General features: G+C 43.6%; 1 long non-coding RNA gene across 1 annotated transcript in view; it reads right to left on the bottom strand.

Moving 5' to 3' along the window:
* LOC138582574 (uncharacterized) overlaps positions 1-22,997 on the bottom strand; it is an 88,961-nt gene that overhangs the window by 24,848 nt on the left and 41,116 nt on the right. The window contains exon 4 of the long non-coding RNA XR_011305044.1: positions 5,534-5,584. This is a non-coding gene — a long non-coding RNA (uncharacterized lncRNA). The remainder of the gene's footprint in view (positions 1-5,533; positions 5,585-22,997) is intronic.

Below are 22,997 nucleotides of genomic sequence, written 5' to 3'. Positions count from 1 at the left end.
AGACCAGGATGCTAACAACGGGCCTGTCATTAACGGGCACGTTGTTAGCATCCTCCCTATTCCCATTGAGCCCTATGGGGGCTAAATGGGAATGGGGATGTACCGGGTCCGGGTCCCGTGAAAGGGATTTACTGGACCCTCCAAGATCGAAATGGCCCGGTAAATCCCCTTTTGTGGGACCCGGACCTGGTACCCGGTATGGGGGGTAGCCATTCCGCTAAAAGCGGCATGGTTACTTCCATACTCGGAATGAGGCCCATTAGCAGATGAGACCTGGTATACCCCTTTTAGGGATATTCCCTCCATTCCTCATGCCTTTATGGCATATTGTCACATAGAAAAGGAGAAAGCAAACACGACTGATTGTCCTGTGCCTGTTCACGACTTAACCCACATGACTGGGACGAGGAAGAGGGATAGAGGGATGATGATCTGCAGAGCCCGAAAACCAACGGTTCTACGTTATTTTGCTGCGGGATTTTTCGTCGTGGGACTTTTCATCGCCGTTTTTTTATTGAACAAAACTCACTTTTTTTTTGTTTTTTGGGGGGGGGTTACCACCCCAAACCCCTCCTTTTTTATTATTATTCCCTTTCACCCACAAATATTTATTTTTTTTTTAACCCCCCCCCCCAAAAAAAAATACGATTTTTTTTTTCGATAAAAAAACGGCGATGAAAAGTCCCGCGACGAAAAATCCTGTGGCAAAAGAACTGTATACCAAACCAACAACACGTTCTAATTGTTGGAAGGAGTGGCGCTGTGGCAGGATCTTTAAAACCCCAAAACTTTTGCAGAGGATAGAGAAACTGACAGGAGCAGGCGACTCCCATTGGAAGAAGGAATGGCTAGGCGAGAGCCCAGCTGTACCCAAGGCCCACAGAAGAAGGAGGAGCAGACCAAGTGCTGCCCAACCCCGAAGGAGTGCTGATACCACGAGAAGGAGAAGTCGGAGAATCAGAGCTGTCATGGTGCACGAGCAGTGACAGCAGAATGCTGCCCCCAGACCTCGGAAGCCAGGCAAAGAGGGGAGCAAAGACGGGATGCTTTTCCGACCTACCGGCCAAGTGCAGCAACCAGGGAAGCTTGCAAGGGACGTCGAAGCAGCTGCACATAACGGGTGAGCCCAGCTGGGGAAGGTGGGACACCGGGGCGATTCATGGCAAGTGCCACGCACCATGGGAGAGGGCGGAAAGCTCTGTAGAGGTGACGAAAAGGCATTAAAAGCATGGCAAAGACCTGCACCCCAAATTCAGAGACTTGTGAATCTTTGTGAGAAGCCCTGGCAGGATATTAAACCAAGCACTTGTGAACTTTTGTGAGAAGCCCTGGCAGGATAGTGAACCTGGCACCTGTGAGTCTTTGGGGAAGAAAAGTCCTGGAACGAGAGTATAGTAGGCATTTGTGAGCTTGGGACCCACACCCAAATTGTGTAAAGCAACTATACGCAAGAACCTGGCAGGGGAGTACACCAGGTATTGTGTGAGGCTGAGACCCACACCCAAGTACTGGAACTTTGAAAAGAGAATCCCAAGGAAGGTTTATGCCCGTAGGATTTTTAATTGCATTTGTGACATTTCAAAAAGAGAATCCAAAAGGAAGATTCATGCCCTTAGGATGTTGAAGTGCATTGCATGTGGAAAGGACCTAGGGATGGGAGGCATTTCCCTGGAGTGAATTGCAACACCAAGAGGAGAGGGTTATCCTCTTGGGCTACAAAGAACTTGGTTTTTATTTTGGAACTTTTGTTTTGGTAAAGGGAAACCTGGGGAAGGGAGCCATTCCCTGGAATGTGAACAGCACCATTTGAAACCTCTGTTGGATTTATACCTTTTTTTGTTGAAATTGAACATTTGTGTACTTTTTGATCCAAAAACATTACCCATAGCACCTTATAGTTGCTTTTAGAATGAGAGGGGTAGGATAAGGTTTCGGGCACAGGACATTCTTGCTTTGGACATCTTGGCACAGGACAGACCCTTTGTGGCCGGTTGAGGTAGAGAAATACCTCTGAGAGTAAGTAAGGCACTAATGCATTTTATTATTTGAATAAAAGTTTGTAACCACAAACATGAGTCTGTGTCCGTGTCTCATTCCTAGTTCCTCGCAGTTCCTTGTGTGAAACATTCACGTCAGGGAAATCTAACGTTGTGCGACACACTTGGCTCTGCGGGTGGTACATCAAAAACTAATAGGAAAAGATATGAATACTTTAACTGCAGAATCAATAATAGAGGGTTAACTGGGTTATTCCAAGTGGGGGGGCGCTGATGGCTGAAAATGGTATGGTCGGCCACATCGAACACAGAAAGGGATCCTTTTGTGCCAAGGCTCCTGTGAAACATTGGTATTCTTCAGGTAGAGGTGGTGAGACAGACAGGGCCACAGTGGCTGTGCTTCATGCAGGCTGGAAACTGGAAATCTAAAAGGTTGTTTGCATCAATGTAAGATTGTTTGGGTTACTGCTGCACTCCCAAGACGGTTAGCGAGTTCGGCAGGTTCAAAATTGGCCAGAAGCTCTTCTGGATAAAAGGTAGGCTTTTTGAAAATGTATGTGGCTAAAGCCTTCTTATGTAAAAGAAAAATCAGTCAGAATGAATAGGTGGTTTTCTGCAACTTCCATAGGATTTAAAGAGCTTGGGTTGAAAGATATCCAGCGGTGAACCACTTTTAGATGCATTGGTCCCTTGAGAAGAAACACAGGGCCTTCAATTAACTTTCCTGTGACCAAAGTGTAGAAGGTTTACAGTCCAAGAATCAACAAGAATTCAAATAGTCCGTTTTATTACCTGAATTCTGATAGCTGGAACATGCCAGTAGCTCACTAGTTTAGTTTAGTTTAGTTTATTTATTTATAGAGCGCACCGAGCCCTTAGGCAGCTGGGCGCTAATCTTACAAGTTACATAAAGTACAGGCATATTATAGAAAAACAATAAGTTACACGTTTTACAGATATCCAATATGAGAGCATAGAGTAGTAAAAGTTACAGCGTTTGGTCTATACATCAGATCTTACCAGGATATTTACAAAGAGAAACTTACACTTATAGCAGTAGCACTTATAAATAGTAGAGTTGCACCATATCCCAGCTACAAGAGTTAGTGCTGCATCTCATCCAACTAGTGGATCATCGCCCTGTATGCCTGCAGCACTTTATTGTAACTATCAGAACCCTTGTGCAAGAACTGGAGGGCATCCCTGCCAATGCTGAAGTGTGACGTCTCAAACTTGAAACTTTGGCAGCTAGTGTTTTCCCAACACAAACAAGTGACCCCTACACTTAAATGGGGGCTGTTGGGGGTGAGAGGGAGAACCGGAGCCTTGGAATTGTATCTACCAATCTGAAGGTGGTTTCTATTAGAGGCTGACATCTAGTGGAGTGCATTCGATTCATGCATACCCTGGGGTGCAGACTAGCAGAGATGAATCCCAGATAATCCAATGAGCATTGGACAATGACCGTAACTGGGAATATCATTGCTGCATAACACTAAAATACTCTCTGTATTAAACCTTATTTACCAGTTACCTATAACCTGCACCAAAGTTACTTAGCTTCCTAGAAGATATTGTGTCTTTTCATAGCACCTTTTAGTGGACAATATTTTATGCTATGACCTTATTACCCCATTTCTATTCTAAGAGTTGCTTTTGACTGCTCAGCCACATTTTGCACTAGACGAGCCAGGCAAAGTGTGCACGCACCCCGGTTACCATGATTTAGGTTAGTCGCCATCCCTTATTATGGAGAAGTTAGAAACTATCCAAACAGTCATATCCATACATTGGAATTACTCTAGTAATTGTAAATTTGTAAAGCACTTATACACAAGTGAAGTGCTTCAAAGCGCTTCAAGGCGGGAAAGGAAGGGAACAAGGGAATACAGAGTCATTCTGAGGCCTTGAAGTTTCCGAATGATCTAACAGAAAATGACTAGCAAACTAGGCCTGACGGCATTACTACGAGTACAAGTGCATGACAAGAAGGAAGGCGAGAAAGGGGGGAGAAGAGGGAGAAGAACATACAATCCATAAACTACCGTACTAGGCCAACAACGTTTCAGATAGTACAAGTGCATGACAAGAAGGAAGGCGAGAAAGGGGGGAGGAGAAAGAGAAGAACATACATAAAAAAATAACTACCATACTAGGCCTGGCGAACTAGGCCTGGTGCATTCAAGGTAATGTAAGTGCGCAGACAGGAAGTGAAAGGTAGGGGGAAGGGAACAAGTGAGCTCAGTCCAGCAGGATCCCGGGTTAAGTGCAAAGAGGTTACCCTTCTCATGGAACGAATTCCAGAAGTACAGTAGTGGTGAGCAGAGTGCAGAGGTGTGGGGGCAAGTGCGAGGACTGGCGTGGGAGCCTGAGACCTGCGCGGCTTTGGAGGTGCACCAAGCGACCAGTCAGCAAAACGGAGCAGAGTTAGGAAAGAGAAGGCGGAGGGAAGTAGGCGTGAATAGAGAGGAGGTTAGCAAGGGAGAGGGAGAGAGAAAGAGGAATAATTTGCAATGTTGCCTAGTGACTGTGTTGAGTTCAGATTGAGCGGTTAATTTGAGACCGTTCAGGTGTGGCCTATCGTCTTCTACATTCAGAGTTGGAGAAGCTGCTAAATGTGACCTAATGGCTAAGTTGATATGTGGTCTAGTGTCACGATAAAATGTGCTCTAGTGACTTAGTTAAAATGTGGTCTTTTAGTTAAGTTTAGATGTGGTCTCTTGGATGAGATGTGGTTGTTGTGATCTATCGGATATGTTGAGATGGGGTCTACTAGTGAAATTTTTTTGAAGTGATCTGTTTGTTACGTTGAGAACTGGTCCAGAGGTTCCGTTAAGGCGTGATCTGGTGGCTACATGTTATGTGGTTTAGCGGTATGTATGGCCTCGGTATGGTTTCGAAGCTGTGGTTAAAAAAGTGTTAATTCCGTTAACGCAACTTTTTTGGCAGCAACAGAATTTCTGCCATTTTTACTGCACCGCCGTGTGTTTGACCTTAAAGCAGATGATTTACTTCCAGCATCAAGCTGGAGGAAAATCCAAATCAGAGAAATTAATGCTCACGTTAATACTGCCAAAATCCCCCTGGAGAGCTATGGACTCCAAAAATGGGGATTAACACTACCTTGCCAACACTCATAATCCCGGGGTTAATCCACAGAACTGAGGGTTGTTAACGCTAATTGATTTTGGCAGTGATTCAGCAGATTTACCACCAAACTTGTAACAAGGCCTACAGTCTATTAGCTATCTTGAAATGCATCCCATGGTTAAGCGGTCAATTGTGTAATCAGGAGTAATGAGTTCTAACCCTACCTCACACACTTAATGAAAATTTATCATGTTGAGCAAATTAGATTATGTCCCTGGGTCTTACTTCCCTCATGTGCCAAAAGTATTAGGCATCATAGTAAGAAAGCTGGGTGTTTACATGCCTAAATCACAAAGCCTTAATGCGCATTTCTAATGTGGCGTGGCATGTCCTGGTTAGCTGGTATCCAGCCCAGGCACCTGCTGCTGGCAGCTAAGGTACTTTACCTCAGAGTCGCTGTCAGAACTGCTGCTGCTGCTTCCACATTTGTCTCCTTCCTGAAAAACAAAAGGGTGAGAGGTGAGTTAGTGCAAAGCTGTGCCGCTGTTCCCATAGCTGCATAGCCTCTTGGCACCCATTGTAAAAGGAATAAGCAACCCCGGCCGGCACTGGCAGCCTTTCATTATGGCGACCACATCAGCGAGGTTGCTGCTTCCATGCATAAATAAGGCATAAGGCAGAAGACATAAACAAATCAACGATCTACTTAAAATGCAGTGTATCACTTAAAATAGAGTGCATCAACCTCAGACCACTGTGAATCCATCTAAATATAAAATGGCCATTTAAGATGTATAGTGACATCTACTATTCCCCTACAAAAGCGTACCCAACCAAAAACAAAACACATCTGCATCTTTGGTTTATCCATCTTAAATGCAGAGTATCGGCATAATGTGTGACTGCACAGCATCCGCCTGAAGTCTAGTGGAACCCTCTGAGAACAGTCTGCTTCTATCTCTCTTTCTGCTGTAGGCTGTGAGGGGTTTGACCTCATGCGGAGAAGAGGTTTACAAGCTTTAGACTCTACGAGGTCCCACTTGAGAGGTCTCATCCTTGGATCTATGTGGGTATCTGTTCGTCTTAAAACTGATAGTTCATTAAGTGGCCACCTTCCCGAGCCACTAGCCGGGCCATCAGCAGAGAAAATAAGTAATGCCCAGGCTCGGACTGGCCTATAGGGCTGTAGAGCAATGCCAGAACCAAAAACACAAAATGCTAGAGTTGGACCTTTTTTTGGTCAAAATGGGCCAGTTTGATAAATTACTTCACCATGCGGCTAGTAGTTTTGAACAGTGTTACTGAATAAATATCCTTTATACTGCACAGTTTGAATCATATTCTATCAAAAACCTCCCACTTGGGTACTACTCAAACAGTCTGTCACAAAAGGAATGAATAGCCATTTGCAACTGTGGGCCACTTTTTCATTGGTGCCAGAGACGATTTTATAACCTAGTCCGACTCTGGTAATGCCTATTTCCACAGCTATGGAAAGATGAACAGGGAGCAACAGGACCAATCAGTGACATATGTTTCGAAAAACCCTGCATGCTGCGGGACGCACACAGATAATATTTTGGGGGACGGTACCCGGGGATAAACTGTAGGGGACACCTTGTGTGGGTATACTAGCAGTGTATGATGAGCAAGGAGTACACTTGGTGAGGTACTAGGAAGGAATGCATTGGAATGGGATTTATTGTGATGTGGTAGTTATGGGCTACTCTGTGGGTGGATACCCTGGTTGAGACAAACACAGTGGCTGATAATGTAGGAAAGTGATAGTCTGAAACACATTAATTGAGAATGAATGCCCTCAGGGGTAACATCCTAGGATTGGATTGGGTGGGTGGATAATAAGAGGTGATACTCTTGCTGGGGGATAATTTATAGTGGGGTCACTCTAGGGAGGATATATTGTGGAAGGGGATATTTTGGGAGGGAATAGAGTGGCAGATTACCTGGTAGGGGATAACCTGTATTGGGATATTCTAGGAAGCGAATAGTCTGGACATTGTGGTAGGTCAGAAGGAGGAGACAGACTCGGGTTTGCCATTTCAAGAAGTGTTTATTCAAACTAATTAAGAAAATGCCTGACGTTACCTACTCTAAGGGTTTCCTTACCTAACAAAACTAACTAGGGTGCTCATCATCCCTCCTATAGTCCTATAGAGAGATAAAACTAGTTTCAATATCACCCAAAGAGGGGCAATTTCAGATTGGGTTTCAAAATGTTTAAGGATAGTTAATTGCTTTAAAATAAAAGCCTTATGGTATAATTGGAAGTTAAGGAATTTAATTTCCCCTGAAGGTTTAGGGCGTCTTAATTAATTGATAGCAGTGTTTGGTACTTTATGGTTTCACAAACATTTTAGAAGAAAAGAGTCAAGCGAATGAAGAGTGAATTGCAGTAGGGATCATGGACAGACAGTAGAAAATAGTGGGTCTAATCATCATTGTTATTGAGGTAATTTCTGTGACTTTTTCAATTAAGAAGTTGGTGTTGAGTGTAATAGTAGAGTGTATATCTTTAGCGATTTGCAGCCCAAGATAATTAATATGATAGGGTTGCCAAGACACGCCGAATAGTTGGGTATTGGCAGGATGTCAGGCATTGGTGAGAGGCATGACCTCAGATTTATCGACATTTTACTTGTAGCCAGAGACCATAGAAAAGTGATTTATAGTAGTTATTAAGTGTAGGATGGGGGAGGCAGGGTTAGAAAGATAGAGTCGGCATAGGCCGAGAGTTTAACTTCAAAATTATTGATGAAGATGCCTTTAATGTTGGGATTTGATCTAATGTTTTGAAGGAGAGGTTCTAGTGCAAGATTAAATAAAAGGAGAGAAAGGGGACAGCCTTGATGGGTGCCTCTTTTCATTTGAAAAGAAGAGGAGAGAGAATTATTAATAAGAATTCTAGTAGTAGGGGGGGCGTACAAGACTGACTAGGTTCATAAAATAAGGGGGAAGCAATGCCAAATTAAGAATTGAAACATAAAAGGCGAAGAGACGTGGTCAGAAGCTTTCTCAGCGTCAAGGGCTAAAAGAGCTAGAGGATCATCTGAATTTTGGGAATGGGTGAGTGTGTTAAACAAAGGTCTAGTGTTAGAGGAAGCATGGCGATCTTTGCTAAAATCCTGATTGGTCAGAGGAAGGTATGGTTCTAATCGTTTAGCTAGGATTTTGGTGAATGTCTTGGAATCGGAATTAATAAGAGAGATGGGCCTATAATTGTTAAAGAAGGTGGAATCTTTGTCAGGTTTGGAAAAAAGTATGAGAAGCACTTCACCAAAGGAACCGGGACTTTGACCAGTTTTGATAAACTGCTAATATAATTGTAAGAGTTTTGGAGTGATGGAATCAACAAAGGTTTTGGAAAAGTCAATGGAAAACCCATCAGGTCCAGGAGCTGTATTAGGTTTGAGGGCTGAAATGGCTTGTTTGATTTCTGCAAGAGAAATAAGTAATTTTAAGAGAGGAGAGGTTGACGGAATTAGGGGACACTTTTTTAGTTTTTGCTGAAGAATGAATGAATTTCATAAGTGTTAATAGAAGGATCAGAGGAATACAGATTGGAGTAAAAGTCATGAAAGGCATTATTAATATCCTTTGGGTTGGTTAATCTAATACCATCAGGACAGAGGATATGGGTAATGAGCAATTTTTCTTTCTTCTTTTTTAAATAAGAGGCTAGCATTTTTCCGGCTTTTTTAGAGCCAAAGTGTAATTTAGTTTTAGATCTAAGTATTGAATTAGCAGCTTTATCAGTGCAAAATGTATCACATTCCATACGTTTGGCCATGAGAGCTTTCAAAGTATTGGAGTCAGGGCTGTCATAGTACGATTGTTCAAGAAGTTTGATAGAGGATAATAGAGTGTTGTGGGAAAGTTCTGATTAATGCTTTTTAGTAGCAGCATATTGAATTATAAACCCTTGAAGGGTGGCCTTGAAAGTATCCTAATTGTTAGGGATGGATGTCTGCTCAGGGCGATTATTAAAAAAGAAATCATCAATGAAGGTCTTAGTCTTGTCAATGAAGGATTTGTCGTTAAGGAAAAAAGAATAAAATCTCCACGTGGGAGAAAGTTTGGAAATAGGTGGTGGAGACAGGGGCATGATCTGAAATGGTTATGGGGCCAATTATAGAATTTAAAATGGCAGGAGTTAGTGAGGAGTTAACAAAAATATAATCGAGTCTAGAAAATGATTTGTGTGGAGGGGAGTAAAACGTGAAGTCTTTTGTGTCTGGGTGGCAAAAGCGCCAGGAGTCAATTAGATTAAGATTTTGAAGTAGGTTTAAAAAATTACTGCGGGATTTGGAATTAATAAGGTTTGAGGAAGATTTGCGATCAAGGGAAAAGTCAAAGACTTCATTCATATTTCCACAAACAATAAGTCTATCAGAAATCGTCTGTGAGAGCTTTGAGCTCAAATTAGACCAGAAAAAAGGGATTAGGGGCATTGGGACCATAAATATTGATTATAGTGACAGACAGGTTGTTAATAATCGCTTCTATAATGATCCAGCGACCTTCAGGATAATTTTCTTCACTAACTATTGTAAAATGTAGGTGTTTATTGATTAATATAGTGACACCACCACCTTTTCTGTCTAAGGCATAGCGTGTGGCTGACCCAAGGGGATCTGATCTTGAAATGTTCACTATCGGTACTCAAGTGGGTTTCTTGGAGACATACAACATCAGGTTGAAGTTTGGCTAGTTGAGAAATTATCTTACTACGTTTGATTGGGTGGTTCAGCCCTTTGACATTCCAAGTTAAAAACTTTATAGACATTTGTAAAACTACAAAAGCTCACAGTACCAATAGAAAAATAAAAAACACAGTAAGAAGTAAAACAGATATGTAATACAATGGGTGAGATAAACAGCATTGTAAACCAACATCAATGTACACATTTCTAAGTACCAAAATAACGCCAGGGCACAAGGGGAAAAACATAGGGGCACAACAAAAGAAATAGAAACATGTACGATTGAGCAGGGTGGATAAAAGAGATGAAATAAGAATAAGTAATTATAATAAGATAATGATGAGAATAGTTAAATAGAAGGTGAGCAAGAGTATCATGGGGGATACCAGAGTATGGAGACGGAATAAGCACAGGAATAGAAAAGCAAGGAACAAGAGAAAAGCTAAACGTCAAAAGTTATGAGCATGAACAGACAAACGGCCAATGAAACTGTTAAAAAATGAACTGTAAAATTAGTTAAAGGATAAATAATTGATCGGATAGGGCAATGCTGAAGTATAGCCCACCTATGAAGACATTCAAGTTTGCAAAGTTGAAAAAGGAGGATCAGTGGACTTAATTGGGGATCTCGATTTGTCCCTCAGATGGGTAGAAGTAGAAGGAACATCTGACGGAATTGAGGAGGTTAATCTACTGTGCTTAGGTGTGTACCTGATGTGCTGGTTCTTAGGTTTTTTGTACAAAGATGAAAGAAGAGGGGAATCCGGTTTGATATTGACATTGACATTTGATATTGATATTGACTGAGGGATTCTGTATGGTTGTCTCCATCGGCGATTCTTGAAGAGTTTGAAGAAGATTGTAGAGGTCATTTGGGTCTGTGAACTCTTTGGTAAGGCCATCCAGGAAACTAATTATCATCCTTGCAGGATCTAAAAGACCATATCTAACATTGAGGGATTTCAGAAGAGGTCTCATATCTGAGAATCTTTTCCTCTTGGCTTGGGTAGTTTTGGAAAAGTCTGGAGGGATGGAAAAGAATGGGAGAATTTTCCCTAGCTGTAAGTAGAATTTGATGTGCCTACAGATGTCTCAAGAAGCAAGCGATAAATACTTGGCGAAGTATTATTGCTGGAGAAGCACGGTCTAATCCTATGAGCCCGCTGAAGCTCTAGAGGAGGTGAAAAGCTGATGCCAAGGGCAGCAGGGATCCGCTTAATGAGGAAGTTGATGGGGTCGTCTCCTTCAATTTTCTCAGGAAACCCGTAAAAGAGAAAGTTGTCCCTATGGTTCCTATCTTCCAAATCTGTAACTTCGCCTTCCAATCGTGCAATTCTTTTTTGCATATTTTCAAGGCCTTCTAGCCTATCCTCCACTATGCAGACTCTTTCTTCAACTTCTTCAATCCTGGAAGAGAACGTTTTAATTTCATTTTGAAAGCCTTGGAGTTCTTCTTGAATGGATGAGGAGCAAGAATCCAGGGAAGATATACAGGTTCGGATATTACCACGTTCTGCTAAAAAAATTCTAAGTAGGCATTGAAGGGTGAATTGTCAAGTAATACTTCTGAATTGGTGATATTCACCATATTTGAAGGTAAAAAGGAGAAGAGCTGTGATTATTAAATTGAATACTGAGCTGATAGGGATTCAAACAAGCCAACAGGTGTGAATTGCAATTTAACCACCAGAGTTCAGTATAGAGTAGGCGTGGTTTTGACAATGAAGCCAGGAGGTGACGTGAGAAAATTGTGAGAAGAGCTTCAGCGTCAGATGGAACAGGGTGTGGGGCCTCACTGGAGCTTGGCCACAGAAGCTGCACTATGAATTGAACAAAAAAAAAAATGCCCAGGGCAAAGGAAACTGTGTATAAATAGCGTGGAAAGCAAGCGACTATTCCGGCAACAGTACTTTGTATATTTATGCTGCGCAAGAAGGTTCTGCCCAGGAGGGAACGCATCGTACACGCAATACAAATTACAGCTGGAATGTACCTTCAAAAGACATCCATATCGATAAAAGTTACCTCCATGGACAAGGCGATGCTGACAGAAAGTCTTTGATGAGTGCGGTCTCTTTGTTAAGCAAACGGTAAGCACAGCGATAATGAGCGGGAGAAGCCGAGAATGAAAGCCTCTGAGGCGTGAGTTCTGAGAGGATCTGCTGAGAAATGGTAGTTCAGTCAAATGCAGCAGCAGTGATGGAGGGGAACGACAATAAATACAGCGTTTGTAGTTGCACTGAAATACGCTCATACTTTTTGCACCAAGGACAGAAACGCATGGAACAGACCACTGTAGAACAAGCTGGGATTTATCTTGTGAATGAAAACATAAGCTGTTAAGAAAACCAATCACACAACACACAACTGGCTCTGATTTGAAAAAGACGGACGTGCCGTCAAAAACGTGTCATCATAAAGGGCATTCTTTGGACATAAAAATATGAATCACCGTAAATTAGACTATTTGTCTTTTTTTTCGGGGTTTTGGGCGCATGAGCGTATTTCAGTGTAGCTACAAACGCAGTATTCTAGTCAAACGGAGTAGAGGAGCCAATGACTCTGTTGTTACCTTTGCTTATGCGACCTTGAAAAACAACTCTCTTAAAAATACGGAAGGGCGCTGAGGTCCAATAAAAGGTACCCCATTATCGGTTCCTCACAGCTCAAGACAATAAATACAGCCCTTGCTGTCCGCACCAATAATCTATGAAAATAAAGTATAAATATGTTGAATTAACTGCTCATATTGATTAAAGCTTTACAATGCCCCGGGAGCTCCGTGACTATGCGGCCATCTCTGATGCCGCTTGGCCACATCCCCCGCACAGTTCTCCCTTTAGCACTTGCTATATCTTTATGACTATTAGTTTCTGCACTGGGATCTGTGTCATGTACCCAGTGATTAGTCTCACTCTTCTTATGATTTGTCCACCCACTGGGACTGCATACTTTCTTATCATGTTCATCAGTGTATTGGAGGAATATACGGATTACAAATACAGCAATCAAATAGAACCCGTGCAGGATTTTTCCCTTTGTAACAGGTTTTTCCCGCTCTTTAAAGAGCCATCTGCTCTGGACGTTATTCTGCCTGTTTTCTTAATTTAACTGGCAGACTGTCTTCAGGAGGATACAAAGACCAACAGGACCCATTGGAGGACGCCTTCTTCATCAACCTAGATTTGCAGGAAATCTCAGGTGAGCACAAAACCAGACACTGTGTCCCTAAGAGTTTCTCACTCTTCTTATGACATGGTCCTTCACTGGGACGAAGAGGCTGTGTCCCTGAAGGATTCTTACTCTCTCTCATATCTGGTTTCTCATAGGGACAAGTAGGCTGTGTCCCTAAGAGTTTCTCACTCTTCTTATGACTTAGTCCTTCACTGAGATGCAGAGGCTCTCTCCCTGAAGGATTCGTACTCTCTTATCTGGTTCTTCACTGGAACGAGTAGGCTGACCCCAGGAAGATTTCTCTCTGTCTGTCGCTTCTCACAATTTACTGCGATGAGTAAGAGTACTCCAATCGTTATATTCGGTTTTCATGAGTAACCAAATATGTTTATGCCAATTGTTATAGATGCTGCATTCTCCTACTTTCCCTGTTACCTACAATGCTTTGGGATCGCAAGACTGGGTCGGCATTCGCTTCTTCTCGTGTTCCGTATCCTGTCATGACAACTCTGTTGCTCATGCCTCCTTCTCCACCTTCGCTTTGGTGTCACATTTTCAGTGCGGTATGTGACGATCCTACAGAGAACGTCACTTCTCCCGAGACGGGAGCCCCTTTCCATGAGGCTAGAGAGGTGAGGTTGCTAACTGATGGGTGGTAACATGCAGGAGGATCTCATGGGGGGGGGACATCCTTCTGGGGGACAAGGACATGCATCTGGGACAGTGCTCATTTATCTCCCAACCCCACAGGGTTAAAACAACACCCAACCCTTCCTTGCCTATGTTAAAGTCTGAGATGTGTTATTGTAATGTGGCAGTCTCACTATGATAAGTACTGTGGCGAGAAAGTACCCGTGAACGCTATTGTCAAGCATGAAGAGTGTTTGACCAGCTGTTGTCACTCAAACTGACGGTATGCTGGGGCAGTCCCAGCAACTTAAGCTAAACAGTAAAGAAGGACAAGAGGAGCAACATCTGGAAAGAGAGGTTGGCGAGCTAGGAGGCTTCCAAAAAGCCAGCAAGTTGGAAACAGGGTGTTCGAAGGCTGTGTCAAAGCAGCAGTGAAGAATGTTGAGAGCGAACTGAGGGGTACGAGGAAAGCATCTCATTCGTCAGCTGGGAGTTGTGAGGAGACAGGAATGAGACACAAAAAGCTCCAGAAGGATAGAGTTCCTTGTTGCAGAGGTCGGTTCCCTTCCCCTGGATTTCTCTTCACTCTGTTTTATACTTTCAAGAATATCAGTTCCTTGGGTTTCTCTTGGTCAACAACACAATTAGTATTGGCTGTTAGTCTGTATCTTTGTAGGATACCTGGTGCACTCTCCTGCCAGGTTTTCTCTCTTCTTGGGTATATTTTAACTCAGGCTTTTTCCAGTCCTGCTGCATCCTTACCAGGACTTCCTTAACTGATGCAGTGTGTATACACTGTTCAAAGTGAACTTGTCTGATATGCTTCCTTACCAGAACTTTCTTATATGAACAGTTTTGCAGCTTTCATCTGCCTGGTATACTCTCCTGCCATGGCGTTTCTCTATGAACACACTTGCAACTTGCATCGTCCAGGAATTCTCTCCTGCCACAGCTTGTCTCATATATATATATATATATATGTTGTTGTTATTTGAATCTGCCTGGTATACTCTCCTGCCAGGGCTTTTCTCATATGTATGTTCTTGTGATTTGAATCTGGAGGGGGTATACTAGTCGTGGATGTAGTGTGAGGGGATATGCTTAGAGTGAATAGACTAGGAGGGGTGTCATGAATCCTTGTCCAGACCACCCCATCTGGGCCCAGACTAATGGCGGCAGGTGTAGAAAAAGCTGCACTTCTGAGTCCTATGCGAGCCCATAGAACAATAAGTGAAGAATTTGACTACTTGAGGCTGAGGCCTAGTAGAATTAAATTAGTTGATGCCATATTCAGCTTGCAGTGATTGGCAGTGTTTAGAATCCATGTAACAAGCTTTAGAGCAAGGCACTAGGTGCAGAGAAACAAACAAACATCCCATCTAGAATGTAAATGTTTTTAAAACTAGTACTCGTGCTTTCTGAACTAGCTCAACTATTCATTCATGTAGCTCTTAGAAGTATGCAGTAAAGTGCTATATAACTTGAACCATAACCTGAAACATATACAAATGTCTATTGTGCATACATTATATATGAGTAGTGTGCAACACAGCCATTAAAAAGAAATGCCAGGCCTAGCAGCTCGTGCATACGATAGAAACCTTTGTAACGGATTCGCCTGACAAATCTAAGAACATGTTTTGATATGGAAAAGGCCCCGTCTTTTGCTTATATTAAGAGCAGCCTAGAGCATTTGTTGATAAAACCGTGAGCCTGCTGCTGTACATAGAGAAGGCTGACAAGCCATAGGCAGACAGCACCGCCAGGAGCGGAGGGAGGACGTTGCCAAATTAGGTGAAACTTTCCGGGTCAGGCATAAAGATTGTGTTTATTTTTTTTTAACTGTTTTTATTGACATTTTATACTTATTATCCACTAACAATATCACAACAACGTCAAACCTGTCTCTGAACGCCCTCCCCTCCCAGCCCCCACCTCACTTCCCAGTTGACACAGACCTTTACACAGTTAAGTACATTCATCAAGAGATTGTGCATTTCGAACAGTTTCCTACATAAATTTTAAATGACTGCCTCGATTCCACAGTTCGGGGCAACCATCATGTTGCTAGATGTTCGTTCCCTCTTCTTTTTCTTGTTGCATTATGTATCAATTTCAGAAGTAGGCGAGACCAGCGTCTCTGGTGGGCTCAAAGGGTGCCGGGTTTCCCCTTGACTCTGGTTCCAAGGAGTTATGTGGTCCCTGACCTCTTCCAGCTCTGCCATATAATGTCTGAACAGTGCCCAATAGTGCTTGGGTCTGCCGCTCGGTAGGAGCGTTGGATTATACTGCATCTCTCGCTTCTCACACCTTGGCATAGAGGAGATACATTCCTGAAGACCGGGGGTTCTGTTCGCGCCCCCGGTTCTGGTGATTAATGATCTTGCTACTATTGAAGCCATTCCCATGAGGCGCTTCTCGCTTCGGATACCGTTTTCTATCAAAGCTAGCAACCACACTGCCGGGGAGTGTTAGGGTTCAGCAGTTAGTATAACAGACATTGTCTGCGCAATCTTATCCCATAGTGCATGTATCGGAGGGCACAGCCAGGCAACATGGTAGAAGTCTGCAAGTGACTGGCCACATCGCTCACAGTTGGGAGATCTGTCAGGGTAAATCTTGTTCAGACGCGATGGAGAGTAGTATACTTGATTTATGTATTTGAAATTTATCAGGCGGAACCTATTGTTCATGGTTAAGTGTCTAGTTTGTGCACATATTATGTCTCACTGGGCTTCTGTCAATATTAGCCCCATATCTTCCTCCCATTTGTTTCTATAAATGCTCGCTGAGAGGGGCGTGTTGGAATGTACTATTTTATATAATGTAGATACCAGTTTATCTTTATGCAGCGGCGTGGCGGCATACGTCAGAAGAGGTGAGGGGGTAGTGGCCAATGGGAAGGCAGGCCACTTGGTACACATCACCTTGCGCAGCCGACAGTACAAGAACAGCATTATGGGTGTCCACTCCCCTCTCCCTTTGAGTTCGTCCCAGGTGATGAATCTACTCTCAATTGTCACGTCGCCCAACGTGTGTATGTGAAGGTTCGTGAAATGCTTTCGGAAAATGTCCTCATATGTGAGTGGATTGCCTCGAACATGGTAAATAGCCATGCACGGAGAATACCACTGTTCCAGGCCGGCCCTGTACGCCAAGCGATCCCATGCTTAAGTGTAACTGCCAATGGCTGTACCTCTGTTTTATCATACTGCTCCCGGGTACCCCACAGTAACCCCCTTATGTCGTCCAGGCATATAATTGCCTTTTCTGATAGTGTGTGTGGGAGATCAATCGTGGGGGACCACAACCAGACGGCGTATTGGGCTTGCACTATCAGGTAGTAGAGGAGGAGATCCGGGACGTCCATCCCACCCTGTGAATATGGGCGGCACATCGTGTCCAAGGGAACCCGAGAGTGCCCCCTGCCCATATCAACCTACTCATCAGGCCTCTGAGACGAGTCCAGAATCTTACTGGCGGTCATATCGGCACATTATTAAAGATGAATAACAATCTAGGTAGAATTACCATTTTGGATAATGAGATTCTAGCTGCCTGGGAGATAGGGAGACGTATCCAAGTGTCCACCTTGTGTTCCATACTTTCCATGGCCGCCACGTAGTTGTCTTCGTATAGCTTGGCGAGGGACGTGGAAACCCGGATGTCCAAATATCGGATTCTGTGTTGCACCAAGCAAAGGCGTCACCAATATCGTGCTGTGTTACATGTGTGGAGAGAGGGAGAATCTCCGACTTGGACCATTTGATCTGTAAACCAGATACTGCACCAAAGTTCACAATTTCCTCCATTATCGGGGTTCGGTTGATCTGTGGATGTTTTACGTAAATCAACATGTCATCCGCATATAGCGATACTACAGAAGTGCACGAGCGAAGTCTTACTCCTCTATGGGAATGGAATTCGCGCAGGGCACAGCCCACTGGTTCAATCTCTAGGGTGAATAGGATGGGTGAAAAAGGACAGCCCTGTCTGGTACCCCTCGTGGGGAATATTACTTCTGATTGCATTTGGTTGGTGTACACCATTGCTCTGGGGGTCGTATACAGTAGACGTATCCATTGTAGGAAGGTGTTGCCTAAGCCTGCCCGACGGAGTGCCTCTAACAGGAAGGCCCAATCCACTAAGTTGAAGGCCTTCTCCATGTCGATGGTGGCTACGAATATTGGGACGTCTGTATTAACTTTGTGCATTAATGTGAATAATCTACGTAGATTATTTTGAGTGGACCCCTGTCTGGCCTAGAAGAACTAGGCTGGCCATGTAGGGAAGGGGTCTATCTGCCAGGAGTTTGACCAGGATCTTATTATCAGTGTTTATCAGGGACAGTGGTTTATATAGCCGGTCAAGTGGCACGGCGAGTAGAGCGCTCGCTTTGACATCGGTGCAGAGCCTGCTAACGCAGGTTCGAATCCCGGCAGGGCCAAACTCAGCCTTTCATCCTTCCAAGGTTGATAAATGAGCACCACACACCGTGGGTAATAATAAGCAGCGCTCAGATACCTGAGGGTTCGTAGCGCTATATAAATGCCAAATTATTAATTATTATTATTATTATATGAGGAGCATTTGCACGGGTCCTTGTCAGGTTTAACAAGTACCGTTACCGGGGCTGTTCTAGTGGACTCTGGGAGTGTACCTGCTGATCTAGCGAACTCGAACATACAGCACAGTTGCGGAATAAGGAGATCGGGATAAGTCTTATACATGTCTGCTGTAATGCCATCTGTGCCTGCAGCTTTACCATTTGGGAGGGAGCGGATCACTTTAAGAAATTCCTCCTCAGAGGAGGGATCATTCAGTGATGCGCCCTGCTCTGGGTCCAGCCACCCCAATGCAATCCTATCTAGGTACCGTGTGATACTGTTGTGGCAGACGGCAAGCTGTGTAAAATATAGTTTTGCATAGAAGATCCGGAATGCCTCATTAATTTCCCCATTGTCTCTAACAATGTCCCTGCTATCCACCTCTATTTCCAGTATTGAGTCGGGTGTCATTCTTATTTAATTGCCCAGGCCAATGTTCTACTAGGGCGGTCTCCCTCCCCGTATCTGGCCATCACTATAGGGTATCCTAGGAATAGCTCTTCGTTGGCCATTAGCACGCGGATTTCCTCCGTTTTTTCCGTAACAGGGACTGTAATTCTTGGGTGTCTTTCTGAGCATGCCTAGACTCCAATTCTTTAATTTCCCTTTCCAGGGTCGATATGGACCTGCGGATGGATTTCAGGACTCCCCCCTCCAACATCCACGGATATAAACTTTGAAGGTTTCCCAGACAACTTTGGGATCTGGCAAAGAGTCTGTGTTCGGGTGGAAAAATGCGATAACATTTTGACTGATATCCTCCCGGAAGGCGATGCATTAGTGGAATATTAACCCGAAGTGGGGCTGGACATCGTGCTCACAAAGAGTATAAAAACCAATGCATTCTAATGTACAGCATCTCTCACTGAACACACTGAACAACGCTGGAGTTTGTTGTGTTGCACTGAGGGCCGATAGCTATCTGATTTTGCTCTGTTCTTAGTAACTGGATTCAGTATAAAATAAAGTACTTTGTATGTTCCTTTGTAACCCGTGTTCGGTGTATTTCCTTTTGGGGTACTCAGCCTCGATATTTTGATTTTGTTTTCACAGTTGGCACCCGAATAGGCACCCTCAAGATTGATGCCGGATTATTGAAGGTTGACGCAGGCCATCGGACCGGGATCGGACGGTGTGACAAAAGGGGGCCCCACTGAACGAGATGCGATACCTTAGCAGCGCTGCACGACCCGATCCCTGGACGATTAGCTTGTAGTCCGAGATGGCATCTTGACGAGGGACCACTTATCAAGGCGGGCAGATTTGCCGAAATCACCATACACGAGGTAAGATTAGTTAGGTAAGATTCTTTGAAATCCGCTCGGACCTCCTTAGGTTTGTTCAGGTGAGTCGTGACCGACTCTAATTCAACCCTGATAATTTGAATTTGGCGCATTGTATCTGCAGACACAATTATTGACCAGTTAACGCCAATAATTTGATATGCCTGGGAAATTGTCTACCTGCTTCAGGGCGTTGTTCCACAGCGATAGACAATCTTTGGAATTTAGCCGTCCCGCACCACAGGAGGGGTTGCCGGAATGTACTATGTACTGTAAGCATGGCATTGGAAGTATAGTATTTAATGACATTTGGCACAGACAAACCAGACATGCCTCCGAACTTCAGTGGCCAATCAATGGTAGTTTTGAAATCCCCCCTATTGAGTATTTAGAGTCAATTCTATTAAAGAAAAAGGCTAGACCTGCAGCATTTGATGTTTTGCAGAATTGGAAAAAAGAAGCATTGCAGCAACTTAAAAGTAGACAAAAACATGCCTGCCGTCATAAGACGAACGCTGAAAAGGCATTATTGTATGACCAAGATAAACATTCTGAATCGACTAGGAATATGGATAGGGCTTTCTCACTTTGAATTCATAACATGTATCCTTCCAAAGACCTCCATGCTTCCGATCAATTCATAGACAAATTGTTAAATGAACGAAGGCCTGGTGCCTCTGCGCCACCTCCGTATGTCCCTCTTCCTGCTGCTTTGCCTCTTCCTCCTGCTATTCCTGCTCTACCTGCTGTTGTTCCCATTGTTCCTGCTCCTCCTAATGTTCCCCTTCCTCCGGCTCCTCCACCTCTTCTTATCGCACCAGTTACATTACCTCCATTGAATTTGCCTGCTCCCTCTCTTCCAAGTGGTCCTGAGCCGCTTGTAGTCGATCGAGGTGCAGGGTCAAAGGTTGTCACTCGCAATACTGTACCACCAGAGAAGAAACGTGATTTGATTGCATGGGCTAAGCATTGTATGGAGAGGGATGATCAAGTTAATGCTTTTGCCACACTTTGTAATATGGATAATTTTCCTGAGAAAAATGTTTTTTATTGAAGGTTTAGGGATTCAATTATGTGTAATGTGGGGAAAATTAAATAATACAGATCTCCCGCAAGGGTTAAGGGATCTAAATACTTTAGCGTTTTCTAGAGACACTGTGGAGAAAGTAAATGAGCATGTCGAGAGGTTATTTGGGTATAGAAAGGAGTTAGAAAAGTTGCAGAATGAGGATGACGAGGGGGGAAAGTATGTATGTACAGAAACGGTTCCTTCCTTGTCGTAAATCGATATCTGAGGAAGCACGAATTTGTACGAAGGAGGCACTTAGATGGATTTCGGATATGTTGATAACTCCAGTTGAAGTATATGACACATATAGTCAGTATACGCCAGAAATGCAGAGGAACGTGATACAGGTAATGATAGAGTACCTACAGGATGATTGTGTAAAAAGAAAGATTAGTTGTCCCACAGAGTTCTTGAGTATATACAAGAGAGCTTTTTCACTTCACACCAGTCACAGATTATGTCTTCTGAGAGCGCTTGGCAGGCGAAGTCCCAATCAGAAGTTCAGAAGTACTGCACATGGCTCAGTACTACGAGAATCGTGTCAATAATGAAAAAGATAGAGTTGAAAAACGAAAAGGTGATTTGAAAAGGTGATTTGAAGACTAAAGTGCTATTACAGCAAATTGTTAGAGGCCCCAGAGTGGGTAGTTCTCAGACTAGAGGTCAGTATGTCCCGCAAGGGAATGTGCCCTTGGGTCCTGTGAACATTAACCAATGCGCCTATTGTCGTCAAGCGGGTCACTGGCGTGCACAATGCCCCGTCCTTCGACAAAGGTCGAATAACACATTCTGGAATATGGGTAGACGATCCAGAGGTCTCCCGGGTGTAGGGGGCCCTGGTAGAGGTCAGTTTACACAGGATCCTCAGCAACCTTTTTCACAGGATAATCAGATTTCGAGTGTGGACACCAGGAACATATTTGATCATCCTTCCGCTGCATATTTATTTGAAGAGCTTCCTTTCGATGACATTCTGTTTCGTTAGGATTGCCCGAAGTAGGGTTTGGAACCTAGACCTATTCACGTCAATCAGAAAGGTCCCTATGTTGAAATGGTGGTGGGAAATAGGAAAATCAGTTTTTGATAGATACTGGAGCACAGAAGTGTTCAATCGATCATTCACGGGTTCCAAACATTCCACTGTCAGGTCAAACCAATGTTTCTGTAGGGTTTTCTGGCACACCAGTTGTTTGTCCGGTTTATTTGCCGGTACCTATTTCTTTGGGTCCATTTACGGACCACTGTCCATTTCTGTTGACTTCGAATTGTGGGGAGATCTTTCTGGGGTTGAACCTGTTAAAAGAATTAAATTCAGTGATTTATTGTTCACAGCAATTTTCTGTCTCGCAATTATTGACTAGACTTTTGCCGCCAGAATTCATTGATGTACCAGAGAGCTTATGGGCTGTTGATGACAATGATGTTGGTGTTTTACAGATTGAGCCTGTTAAGATAGTTTTGAAACATGGAATTGAGCTGCCACACATTCCCCAGTATAAGATTTCAGTTGAGGGCGAGCAAGCTTTAAAATGCATTGTTTCTGATTTTGTGCATTGCGGGGTGATTGAAGAAATTTCAGGAAGTTTGTGTAATAGTCCGATTTTACCCGTGTACAAGAAAGGCGATAACGGAATTCCAATCCGTTTTATACTTGATTTACGAGCCATTAATAAAGTTGTTGCTTCACAATTTCCAATTGTGCCTGATGTAACGACAATCCTAACCATGATCCCAGCTACAGCTACTTACTTTAGTGTTGTGGATCTAAAGAATGGTTTCTTTAGTATTCCTATACACAAGGATAGTAGATACTTGTTCGCGTTCACCTTAGGGGGACGCTCGTTCACATTTACTTGTGCACCTCAAGGGTACACATAGAGTCCTAGCATCTATAGTAGGGCTTTGAAAGAACAGCTTGATACCCTTGAACTGCCCTCTACTTGTACATTGCTTCAGTATGTTGATGACTTGCTTTTAGCTGCTGACTGAGAGCGCCTGTAAGGAGGGCACTGTGTTATTGCTTATCCATCTAGCCAAGCATGGTCACAAAGCTTTGCGTAAAAAATGTCGATATTGTTGCCAAGAGGTTGCCTATTTAGGCTATCTCCTGTCAAAGGAGGGAAGAAGATTGACACCTGAAAGAATAAAACACATTTCTGGCATGTCTGTCCCAAATACACAGAAGGAAGTTAGAGCCTTGATAGGTATGGCTTCTTACTGTAGGTTGTGGATCCCAAACTTCTCACTAGTGATTAAACCAATGTTGGCTTTGACGAAGAAGGGCATTTCTTCGCCATTGCCGTGGAACGCGGAACACCAGCAATCGTTTGACTTGCTTAAGACTGCATTATGCTCTGCACCAGTTTTGGGCACACCAAACTATGAGAAAAGTCTTTGGGCCTCATTTCACGGAAGGCGGTGATTAT

The sequence above is a fragment of the Ambystoma mexicanum genome, chromosome 3q (genome assembly GCF_040938575.1).
Source record: "Ambystoma mexicanum isolate Mex_15411 chromosome 3q, UKY_AmexF1_1, whole genome shotgun sequence".
Taxonomy (NCBI): domain Eukaryota; kingdom Metazoa; phylum Chordata; class Amphibia; order Caudata; family Ambystomatidae; genus Ambystoma; species Ambystoma mexicanum.
Note: the sequence above shows the minus strand (reverse complement) of the source record. Positions and strands in the feature narration are given on the sequence as shown.